The sequence below is a fragment of the Gavia stellata genome, chromosome 27 (genome assembly GCF_030936135.1).
Source record: "Gavia stellata isolate bGavSte3 chromosome 27, bGavSte3.hap2, whole genome shotgun sequence".
Classification (NCBI taxonomy): Eukaryota; Metazoa; Chordata; class Aves; order Gaviiformes; family Gaviidae; genus Gavia; species Gavia stellata.
Window position 1 is genome coordinate 5,209,589 of NC_082620.1, and position 12,458 is coordinate 5,222,046.

A 12,458-nucleotide genomic window follows, 5' to 3' on the forward strand; every position below is an offset into this window, starting at 1 on the left:
CATGTATGTCCAGTTATCTCTTGCATAACCATAATGTGCATAAATAAAGCATTACTGAATAGTTATATAGATGTGAGTGTACGTTGAGATGTTCACGCAGTTTCAGCGCAGCCACAACAATTAACCGTTTGGGGAGGGTGGGGATCACTAACATCAGTCAATCATGATACATGAAATGGTATTTTAAGATCAAGCTCAAGAAACTAGTCTGTCATTCCATATTTTTTGGTAACATAGCGAAACCTATAGTTGTTTGTTTCCCCAGAGCCCTGTCTGCAGCTTTTGGAGAATTGTGGTAGTGACTCTAAGCTGACCTTTGTTGTGTCTTCATTGTTTCCTTCCTGAAGTATAATAAAAGGAATTCTGTGTAACCGGTCATATGTTACTCTGAAGAAACACGTAGACAGATCTGCTGACTCTACCAAAAAACTAATTTTCATTCTTCCTCTTTTTAAATGTCACCTTTTATCCATAAAACATATCTTGGAGGTATGAATGGTAGAGTTCTGTCCTGTCATTTTCATGGTTATTGGCTACATTCTAATGGCATGCGCTTGGGAAAGCTGTGGAAAGGCTAGGGTATACCCTTTGCAGAATGAGGTTTTTAGCTGAATTTGTAAAATGTTTTAGGGGCAGTCACAACAGAAATGTACAGACCCTATGGACAGCTGGTAGGACTGGAAGCTGGGAGCAACTTCAGCTGAGCATGTTTTTTGTGAAACTGCCAAGGGACGATGCACTGTACAGCTTCGGGTTTGATTTTTCAAGATCTCCTTTCTTAAAAGTAGCTTTAAGCATATTCTGCCTCAGTGTCCAGCACTGTAACTATCGACAGCAGCTCATACATTACTCTGTTCACAATGCTTGAGGCTCAAGTAACTTGTTTTCGTTCAGTAAAAATAAAACAACTAGTGATACTGACAAAAACCCATGTAGTATGTTGTACTCCTGCAAATTGGCTGATGTTAAAGACCACCTAATGACCACAATATTATGTCTGCCTCTGCTTGCTATGCTTTAATTGTTTACAGTTGCATAGTTTTTAACCATCTATTTATAAAATTCTTAAAAGCTTGTAGATGGTTGTGATACACATCAGAAACTGAGTGATAATCACTGCAACAGAGAACAGATTATCTGTTTGTTTAGAGGAAGTATCCTATGCATGTTGTTACTTGGTTGTTTTATTGAAGTGAGTGGAACTGACTTTATCAAATTAATCACATGAAATATGCTTAACTGATTCTTTACTGTCAGTAAAGCATCTCATTACATGAAGCTTTTAAATACTTCAGAACGTTAAAAAGAAGCTCAGACTGTAGAAGTTGTAGAACTGGTTTGTAACTGGTCAAGTCCATGATTAGGTATGTATAACTTGGTATCTGCCCTAAAGTGAAAATGCCTGTGTTCTTACCATGAAAAATGTTAATGATGTAGCATTAGCTTACCAAAACCACTCGCATTGGTTTTTTGTTTTATTTCGGCTTCTATTTGACTACATGTGTTTCACAGAGTGCATCAATTTCTGTCTTGTTTCCTACAACAGACAGGAGTAAAGTCGGATTAAGATCTAAAATGTGCCCTGTGATACTTATTTAATAAACAGCAACAAAACTTTCATTCTTCTGCAAAACTGTTTAAATATTGTTTATATGCTCATACATGCAACCAGCTGAAATCCAAGACCAAAGTCTGTACCCAAATTAAATGCTTCCTTCTTGTTCTCACTTTTACATCTGCAAAGTCAAGTGTTATTTCTCAGTGCTTCACAGTGCACTTCAGAACTGAGGTGAATGTATAAATCTTAGTCCTTTGGTTCTGTTCCTAAAGAGAGCCAGTGTGTTAAAGGTTTTTATGGTGTTGGTAAGAATTGCTGTTAAGTCTGTCTTGTATATCCACCTCAGTTTCTTACCTGTTTTGCATTTTATTACTTTCCTTTCTCTTGCCATGGATGCCATCTGGTTCTGGTGGCTTACCACTCTAGAGTTTTCTAAGTTGTTCCCTAAGATCCTTCTTAGAGACTCAAATCTCTGTTAAGGCCAATAATCATCAAAAGAGCTTTTGGAATTGGAATTCTTCCCTTTGTTGTTTGTAATAAGACTAATGCAGAAAATTCCTTTAACTTCACTGCTTCGCTATCTACTTTAATTACCCCTTTAATCACTTGGGAGTCTAAGGAGCCTGTAGTTGCACTTGTAGACTTCTTGCTTCTGAGATTTAGCTTAGTCCAAAAATACTTTGTTTCTGTTGTTCCGATTCTTTCCTCTTTGCATTTCTGGTGCACATCTATTTTAGAAAACCACTGCTGATTCATTTGCTGAATGGGGGAGGGTTTCACACTTCTGAAATAAAAGCACTGTACAAACTCTTAATTTGTCCTCTTACGAATCTTGTTTGTCTGTAATATTTTTTTGACTGCTGTTGTCATGACCTCCCCTTCCCCCCAATATGACATCGTAACGTATAGCAGGAGGACTTAGCCTGTGGTGTTCTTGTAATCTTCTCATTAACTTCAGCTTTGTTTAAGTTCCTCTTTTGTAGGTATCGTGGTGCGAGTCCTCTGTTCCTCTCTAGGCTGGTTTCCAACCCTGTATTGACACAGTGTAGTTCCCATTAAATGGTCTGCCTGAACGTGGACTGTTGTACTTCCAAGAAAACACCTTCTGCAAAGTTTGACCTTAATGACTCTTGAAATGTCCTTAGGCTTCTGTGATGTTTGATTTATTCATGCTTCAAAAATCTACTCTGTGTACCAATACTGCTCATTGCAGTTTTTAGAAACCAGTGAAGATACTTTCCTTGTTCACTTTGAGTTTTTCTAGAAAAGCGTTTCCTTATGAATGATAGTTCTATCAGGTGGGGCGTTTTAAGAAACTTTGACTTATTTCTGAGTGTCTACTTTTTTGGCTAACTTAAACCAGTTTAGATAGATAATTTGTTGTCCTGACAAAATGGTGCCCTTTTTAGCCTTCTGTTCACCATCTGTTTAAAACATATCAGATTTATCTGAAATAAATAGTTGGTGAGAATCTTACCCTGCACTAAGTTGTGTTTTTGTTTAGGAATTATCATATGCAACCCAGAAGATTAATGTAAAAAAAATTGATGGGATATGATTTCTTATTATGGAAACCCAATAAACTTCAGAGCAGCGCTTCATATAAATCAGTCTTGGCAAGCTCCTCTGCTAGTGTTTTATTTATGTAATAACAGATGCTGTAGCCCCCCCGAATGATTTATTGTTAATTACACCAGATAGAAACGAAGATCTTGGAAGGCACAATGTAACATATATATCAGCTCATTGAAATAATTATTCACTTAACGTTCCAGGTAAATTTCAACTCCTGTTTCTTTGTTTGGCTGTTGGGACTTGATGCCATGTTTGTCATTGTAACCCTTAGGAAGAAAATAAAGTTTTCATTTGGCGTTCCCTGCCCTCCTGATGGGTGTTGGCTGTCGTACTGAGGGGTATGGAGGAGAACGTACTAGTTCGTGGAAGTCTTTCACCATGATATTTGTAGATAGAGAGGGGCTTTTTTGTTACACTACCATATAACAGGTAGCTGTATTTGGCTAGCTTTCTAAAACTAGCTGGTTTTTGTGCTTTGTTTAAATATTCATGAACGAAGGCCGTTTGATGCATTAGACCTTAAAATATTAGTCATGTAAAATGAAAACATGCGTATTCGGTACACTTTCATTTTTCCTATTTCATAATAGAACCATAATGCGTGAAGCCATTTTTATTGGTGAAGTGATAGGTGATGGAAACACTTCAACTTTTTTATAGCTACCCAGTTGCTCCCATTTTGTGACCTGGAGAACCACATTGCTTGGAGACAGAACTCTTCCTAAGAAGTGAAAAGGGAAATGGAAATGCAAATTTGAGTTACTCCCAAACCTTGTTTTGGGTCACTGTGGACAACATTACTGCATTCTGAGAGCCAGCATGGTTGATGCGAAAGTTTTATAATTAATACTCAGTAGTAATGCACTTTGCCTTTTTAGCGCTTTTGGGCTTTGAGCGTGGATAGGCATCATTCTTTAATAATCAGAATACCATCAAAAAGTCCCTCAAAACACTGTATTTACAAGGTACCTGTGGAGATCCTTAGTAAGAAAATAATGCGGGAGAGCCAGGACTTAATCAGCCAGTTGTGGGTTGGTTTGGTTTTGGTTTTTTGTCTGTTCCAAGCTAATTGAAATTTGGAAATCAATTGAAAACCTTGGAATTCATTCCCTTTCCAAGTCAGGCTAGTTTAATTAGCGACTTTATTTTGCTTGGCATTCTTACTTGCAAGTGCATCGCCCACTCTAATGACACGTTCGGTGTGGGAAAGCATCTGACATGCTGTTTTGTTCTCTTCTGTAGAAGGAAGAAAAAAGTCTTGTGGAAATACTTTTAAAAAAAAAAAGGCCAATTGTGGTGCCAGTATGTTTTACTTGTGGATAAATTTCTTCTGTAACACATGCAATTGGTGGATAACCTGGGCCATCTGTAATACTTAGTGGAGCATGGGGAGAAGGAGTTCCAGTTTTCAAATGAAAATAAAGACAACCCTGCGCTTAAGTTCTGTGGCAGGATCAAATTCAAGCATGTTCAGACAAGCAGGTGAAACTGTATTTTTATTTGTTTCTTTGTGTGTCCTTGTTCTCCTGCGTTGCTGTAGAGACTCCAATTTTGGCGTTAGGTTTTGCAAAACTCCTCTTAGACCGAGGAAATTCAATACTTGAGTGTCCCTTCCTTGTGGGACTGAGAACTTCTCAGAGGTACGATCCTAGTGTTTGTTACGGAGAACTTCCTTCTTGTCCACGTCATACTTTTAAGCTAACGTACAGTGCCAAAACGTTTAAGCAGATTATTCAGCTGGGGCTTGCAGTGTCAAGACAACTCAGGTTACGTTTTTCCCATGCAGTTCAGTATTGCCTTATGAAAAAAAGCAATAGGAAGTAGTCTAAATGTTCTTAAAAGCAGAAATGGCATTGAGTTTTGCCTTTAACTCTCGGATCAGGACGTGTTAAAGATCAGATTAACGAAGAATACCAGAAAACCAAAAAGACATCATCTTAAGGGCCAAGTTTTAAAATTCTACTTCAGCCCTGGGAACGCTCATTTCAATGGCATATGGATCACTGGAGTAATTTTTGTCGTGCTCCTTAAGAATCTAAAGGAGTTTTTGCCTTCAAACGTAATAGGATAAGCCATTCTTTTAACATCCAGAGCCATGTAAATCACTTCTGAATTTAAATTGCAGAAGTGGTAACCGTACTGTGAGTCTGTAATTTCCCCCAGGTTCATTTACACTCATACATCAGTAGTAGTCCCTTTTTGCTGCAGTTGTTAGAAATGCTGTAAACTCTTACACGATAGAGAGCTTATAGGCAAGTCGGTTGAAAGTCAATCAGTTTGAAACCTGGTTTTGTACATCTGACAGACTAACATGCAAACTTAGCAAGCGCTAAGTCTCCAGCTCCATCGTGTGGGGTTATTTTTGAGGTGGAAAACAAATATTTACATGTACTGGTATCACAGTGGTAGTTCTTCAAACGATACACAGAAGGACCTTATGGAAGCTTGTTACATACACACAACAGCCAAAGTTTTATTAGTATGTTTTCATATGAATAACTGTTCTTGTTTTCACAGGTGTTTTCCTCAGTGTTTTTCTTCCTCTTCTTATCCCACCTTCATGACTTTGTTTACTGTGAGAGTTGTATAGGAGGATTTTTGGCATGATCGTTGTAGACTTACTAAAGATCTGCAAAGGTATCTTGTAAATACAGAGAAGCGTTTTGTGGCTTTTTGACAGCATTCTGGTGATGAAAACTTTAATGTGACCTCCAAAGTGGTGCTTTTGTGGTTTTGCTCATTTTTCAAAGCAAAGCACGCACCACTTGTGGGATGCATCATTTCACACGTGCAGTGTGTAGGACAGCTATCGAATAGTTGAATCAGCACAACTGAGGAGGTAGGAACATCTCAAATCGTTCTTCCAGTGGAAAGATTTGTGGTGGCTTGCCCTTAGTTAAAACTTAAGGAAGTCCTTTTCAAATTAACAGACAAGGAGAAAGACCTTTTTCTTTTAAAACTGCATTTCTGGTAGGCTGGTGATAATTGCAGCTGCATTGGATCCCTTAGCACTTTGAATGTGCTTTCATTCATAATGGGAGGAATGAAGCTAAGTGAAAGAGTCCAGGTGAGCTGGCATTGCCTACTGTGTCCCTTAATATCCCCGTTCATTTTAGGCAGAAGCCTGTGTCTGGTTGTGGCACACGAGCAAGAACTCTGCATTCACCTCACTTGCTCAGAGTTGTTCATGTTCTGTAAAGAAATGAGAGCTGTCGCCTCTGATGGATCGTTAAAAGAAAGCGTGGGAGTTGCTGGTGTCCCAGAGTACTCTATCAGGCAGCATTGCAGAAGCTGATTGAGCTGAGCTGTATGTAGGGAGGAGGAGGAGCAGCAAGGGGTTCTTCCCCTGTGATCGTCTCACTTTGCACCATAGCGGTAATGTTAGAACTTCACCGAAATCATGGCTTCATCTTCAGCAGAAGAGTAGGCAAAAACTTTCAAGGATATTAGGAGGTCGTCATGTCTAGAATTTAGGTATGCAAAGACTGGAAGAATTGATTTTAAAATGTCTTAATGTAGTGAGGGCCTGTTACAAGAATTGGAGCTGGCAAGCCCTGCAGATGAGGACTATCAAAAGAAGTTTTTAATACTAGAACAGTGATTTTGGAGAGCAGAAATGGCTGACAAATAGGTTTGGATAAAACTGCGCTCAAAGTTCATCCTGCTCCGTGGTGGAAAGCTGGTGCCCTACATCTGACAATCCATGGAAAGACGGTAACGTGGTGAACATTGAGCATAAACATAGTTGCTTCTGCGGGCAAGTACTGTGGACTAAGTGTTGGGGTAAATCTTGGTGTAGTTTCTTCCCCTCCCTTCCTCCCATTTTGTGGCCTCTGTCCTCCGGAGCTCTGGTTTAGTATCTTATCTGTTTTAAGATCCTTTCTGTGCTCCATACTAATACAAAGCCAGAAACTCATGACCTCTTTTATCCTTTGCTGCTTTTGACCTATGCCCGCTGTTCAGAGTTTCTACAGTTCTTTTCTCAGAGAATCCAGGAACGAAGGAGTTAAATTACTGCTTTCTTCTCCGTTTTTAAAAAGTTCCAGAGTAAGAATTCATTCTCGGTGTTCTGCCTTACCCATTGTTCTGATTCAAGAGTAAGTGGGAGCGTCAGTTCTATAAAACAGCAGACCCTAGAGAAGAAATTGGAAATGACAGCGTGCAAACGCAGTGTGTAAGAGTGAATCTCAGAGTTTTTGGTCATTTTGATGTGCATGTTATTTTTGCTGGGGAACTCAAAGAGCCGGCAACTCCACTTACCCTCATACGGTAGGAAAATACCACCACTTAAGCTTGTGTACTACTCCATGGAAGAAAGACAAAACAATCATGTGCTAATATTGTATAAATCTCTCTTTACTAATAGCGTTGTTCTGTCTTCTCATAACACACTATTATATGTCATTATGAGTGACAAACATGACAGTGTAATATCAGTTTAAGGAAATTCAGTTCTAAGTAAGATGTCACCCAGACAAATTACTCCCTGTTTTAACTTGCCCTTAGACCAGATTTTCTTGTTCATTAACTACAGACAAGGTTGAAAGCATAAAAAATTATTTAAATATATGTTAACATTTCTTATTATTACTAGTTTTCCTTTTGGATGAGTCTTAATTAACAGCTACTCTCATGGTTCAAATGAGGTAGCATAGCACTTCAGGGGCCATCACTCTCTGCCTGGGCATGCTGGAAAATGAAGCCATTTCTAGTGCGTAAGACAGTGTTGCCACTTTGAATTTTCATTTATCCATATCCTTGCTCTTAGGGGAAAAACTTCAGCACTTTATTTGTAAGATGAGTCAGGAAATCTTTCTAGAGAAGCTGTTGAAACGGGCAGATTAAAAGGGCCAAAAATTACTGCCATGGTTATTTTTGAAAATTGTTTTGGAGTATGTAAAATATTCTTTTTTTTTGAGAGAGAGAGTTTTTTTCTTTAAATGCTCTTGCAAGTTTTGCAGGTATTTGGCCAGCTCTTGCCCCGGATGCTTGTGGAGCGCTAGCCGTGCCTGTTGTGTTGACCCCCAACACAGGCTGGCAGGGTTAGCTCCCTCTGCCGTAACTGTGCGTTGAGCTGTTGGGCAGAGCCCTGGCAGGACCAGTGTGTGAAAAGTGGATGCGACACAAGCATCTGGCTTTTTGATCTCCATCGTTAGCATCTAGATCACCTTGTAGCAATTAGAGTTATTTAGAAGCTTAAAATAGATTAGAAGTGGGGAGAAGAAATGGAAGTTGATTCCCCCCCACCCCCAAGCAATGGGGACTGATTTCTGTATTTTCAAGCTCTTGGATACCACAAAACAGATATTTAAAAAAACAGAACTAGTAGCAATCTTCTCTTAAAGTAGCTTACTGATTTCTGTCACCTTCATTTTTTTCTTAGTTTCCAATTCTGCTGCAGGCCAAGCTGTGTCAATGAGTTATAAATCAAAACTTCCCGGTTAGTTGTGACAGCATGTTGGCAAAACAAGATTGTTGGGCAGAGGCTTTTTGTTGGATACTTTAGGTTCTTGATTGGTTCAAGGTTCCGTAGCCCTCGGGCACCAGAGGGAGCTCAGCAAAGTAGTTTTGTTGTCTGAGAGGGCAGTGTGTTTTTTCTCTGACCCTGATCACTTAGTGTGTTGCAGCAGGTGGGGAGGAGGTAGAATTTCAAAGAGATGGGGGAAAGGAAATTCCTGGAATTAAAGGGCATTTGGGGCTAGTGTCTTGTTGGGTATCAGACATGGTTGATAAAAATCAAATCTTGCCATTTTGGAGGGTGAGCACTTTAAAGAATGCGGCAAATTTGAAAGTGGGGTTTTGCTGTTTCACCTAATGAGATATATTTCCTATGGAGCATATTCCCTTCGATAGTAGGGCAAGATGTCCGTAGCTACAAAGAGTATCTGCATCACACTGGAATTTGTCAGCTCTGCTAACTGAAAGAAGTGGCCTGAATTACATTTTGTATTAAATTAGGTGCTTAGAGTAATTACGCCAAAAGACCTAGCTACTCGAGCCACATGGCAGTAATTCTCGTTCTGCTTTTCATTTTCCTTGTTGTCTTTTTCCTTCTCTCTCCTCTTTATTTTCTACCCTCTTGAACATGCTACAGTTTTACAGAGAGCTACTGGGTATCTTGGCCATTGTCCCCTTCAGTGAGAGGAGCAAATCCCTCATTAATAATTACAATGTTCTTAAGCCTGCAGAGATTACGATAACTGGTGCTTAAATAGGGATGTTCTGTAACTATCGACAGTGCAGTACCAGGCAAATACCATCTTCTTTTACAATTCCACTGAAGTGTCTTGCTTGGCAGCAGTGAAAGATTTCTTTTGACTCATCTGTATTACTTGAGTCTTAAAATGTCCTTGCAATAGTGGTAGTATTTGCCTCATGTTCGGCAGGTCAGGCTTTATATCTTTGTGCCCTGACAAGTGATGGGAGTTGTCCATGGCTAGTGATCATCCAGTGGAAGAGGCAGCAGTCGAACCTGGAGAACCCCTGAATTGCAGTGTGATCCTATAAATGCTGGACATGACCGCGTCCCCCCAACAGCGTGTTCTGGCTGAACAATCCCTTGTGCTTTTATTGGCTTTTCTGGGTAGATGTCAAAGTAGTTCAGTACTACTTTATCACTGTACTGTAGCAATTTTTCCTTAGAGAAAAAGACTCTGGAATCTAGCAGGGTTCTTAATGGGCTGCAATTATTTAATATTGTAGCATGAATGCAGCCTAAGTCAGATGGGCTTTTCAGCGGAGATCATAATGACTGTAATTGCAGAAGGACGCCTTGCTGAAGTAGAAGCTGCCAGATGCAATGCCATTCTGATCTAAAAAGGTCACGGTAAAAGGGACATTTAAATTAAGTTATAAATTACAATTGAAGAACAATATTTTGATGAGCAAGACCAGAGATGTCAGAGCTGCAAGATGTAATTCATGGGTTCATTACAGAACAGAGGTGCCTGACAGCTGAGCCATGCCAAAAGGAGAATTTATTTGCAACATCAGGCAGACAGAAAATGGCAGGTCTGTTGAGAAGCTATAGTAGAAACTTGAAACCTTGTGGTGATGCGCAGACTTTATGGTAATAAGGCTTGCCTGTGAACTAGCCTTGTTTAATGACTATTGTAATATAAATGAGGTTTTTGGACACGCGCACATGCAGAATTTTTCTTTAATCTAAAATCCTGTCCAGTGATGCAGAAGCTGCTGTATTTTCTGTTTTAAAGTATAAGTACATTTGTGTTGATTCCTTTTGTTGCAGCTGTATACGTACATAATGTCACAGCGGTTCAGAATTCAGATGGCGGAGTTAATGCTGAAGATGGTGATTCTCTAGATGACAGGATGGTAATCTAGTGTTTATAGCAGTACCTTGAAAAGTTCAACCAGAAGTTAATGAAACCGTAGGCAGTCATCATTAGCTATTATTTATATGTTTGAGTTGCTTGCCAATAAAGCGCTTATCTATATTAAATGACCGAAAGCAATAAGCAGGGAATTAATAAGCCAGATTTGAAACAAGTAAATTTAACTCTGGCACTTATAAAAAAATATTTTTCCTTTTTGCTACATTATCCTACTTCTGGCACTTAGAAAAGCTTTTTTCCCCCGCTTGCTAAAAGTAACATTTTTCAGGAGGCTCTAAACCTCTGTCAGTTCTCTTGTTTTCACATCTGTGTCCTTTCTGTTACATGACTCTTCTTTCACGTCTGTCCTTATGGGTTTTGTGATTGTTATTAATGGTGAAAAATCAATGCTCGTTTTCTGTTGTTGATTTGGGACAGTTCTGATGGCCTGTAAACTCTGCTATTTTTCAGTAACTAGAGTAGTTGCCTGTTAGACCACTCTATTCTTTCTGGGCTTGTCTGATTTTTTGCAGATTGAACTGCTTGGGCAAAAAGGCTGCCAGGGAAAACCACGTGTTGTCCTTGAGGCAAAATAAAGATGCCCTCCAAGTTAGAAAGCGGCTTTGGCATTACTGTGTGCTTTGGGAGGGAGCAAAGAGGGAATAGAAACAGAAGCACTATTCTCTTCAACACTGTCAAATTTCCTAAGTGAAAAATCTTCTAGGTAGTGGCATTCACAGAGAAAAGCATTTGCAAGGTGAGCTGGCAAAACAAACAGTCCTTTTTTCTTTAAGATGGATCTGTTCCTAGTGCTGGAGTGCAAACAAGGAGAAAAATTAATGTGTACCCAGTAGAAAAGACAACATCTTATTTCCATGCCCTTAAGTAGGTATTGCATACCACAGGAGTCTTAGAAAAGCAAGTTAAAGTTTAAAGTCAGTAGTGGTGTTTGCGTATTGGCATTGAGCACTGGCACTGCAAGTCTAGCTTTCGGCCCTTGCCGTTTGACTTGTGGCTTGTGTAAGATGGACCGAGGTCATTGTTTCTCTTGCGTGGAGGTGCAGTCCTGGGAGCTGACGCCGATGTGGTCGAGAGAGGCAGATTTACAAGCCGTCGTTCTGTTGTACGTTAGGAAATTTCACCTGGGGAGACGGGTTTGAAAGCAATGGTTTCTACTCCGTGATCTCAGGTAATGCATCTCCCGGGCTTAGAGCCGCGTGAGGTGCTGTTGGTGGCTCTGCTGTGTGAATGCATCTCGTGGCAGTAGCTGAGATCAGATAGCTGAAGGAGGAGGGTGGCGAGGAAATCAGGGTTTGGAAGCTGAAGCATTGTTTTCTCTAGTTACTCTGCAGAGGTACGTATAGTTCTAATCATTGCACCGAGTATCTGCAACTTTTCTGTAGGTGCCATGTAGAAAGCTGAATAGAAAACTGCTCTGGCTTCGTTCTCTTTCTTGTTCCCATTATATTAGCCAAGCGCTTATTTTACTGCTGTAACACCCTGTATGCTCTTGTTGTTTTAGTTGTTGGTAAGGAAAAAAAAAAAGAAAATGTTCAGACCGCCAGTTAAGGGAACATTACTGTTTGTTCTAAAAACACATTGTGGGTAATGATCTTTGCACAGCAGTGACCTTTTATTTTTAGAAGTACTTTACTTTCTCTAAAAGTCCCTGAAGTGTAAATAAATTTTGAATGCCCTAATAACTTGGTGGAGATGGAAGAGCACCTTCGTCAGTTCAAGATCTGTTCCTACAGATAATAGAAGATTTGAGCCGATTTATGTGAAGCGTAACCCATAATGTACTAATTTCTTCTTTAACACAGCTGATAACATGTTCATCCCTGTCAGCAGGAGGTATGCAGCATGACTTCTGAGTGGCCTGATTTTCCAGAGGGCTGCGTGCTTCTGCTTTTATAGCTAAAAATATAGGAATATATATATAGCTGCATTTTTGGACCTCAGACCAGCTGTGTGAGGCGTTCAGTACCCAT

The 12,458-nt window shown here is 39.8% G+C and overlaps 1 protein-coding gene across 2 annotated transcripts in view; it reads left to right on the forward strand.

Annotated features, from left to right (window-relative positions):
- RERE (arginine-glutamic acid dipeptide repeats) overlaps positions 1-12,458 on the forward strand; it is a 178,106-nt gene that overhangs the window by 80,050 nt on the left and 85,598 nt on the right. The window lies entirely within an intron of this gene.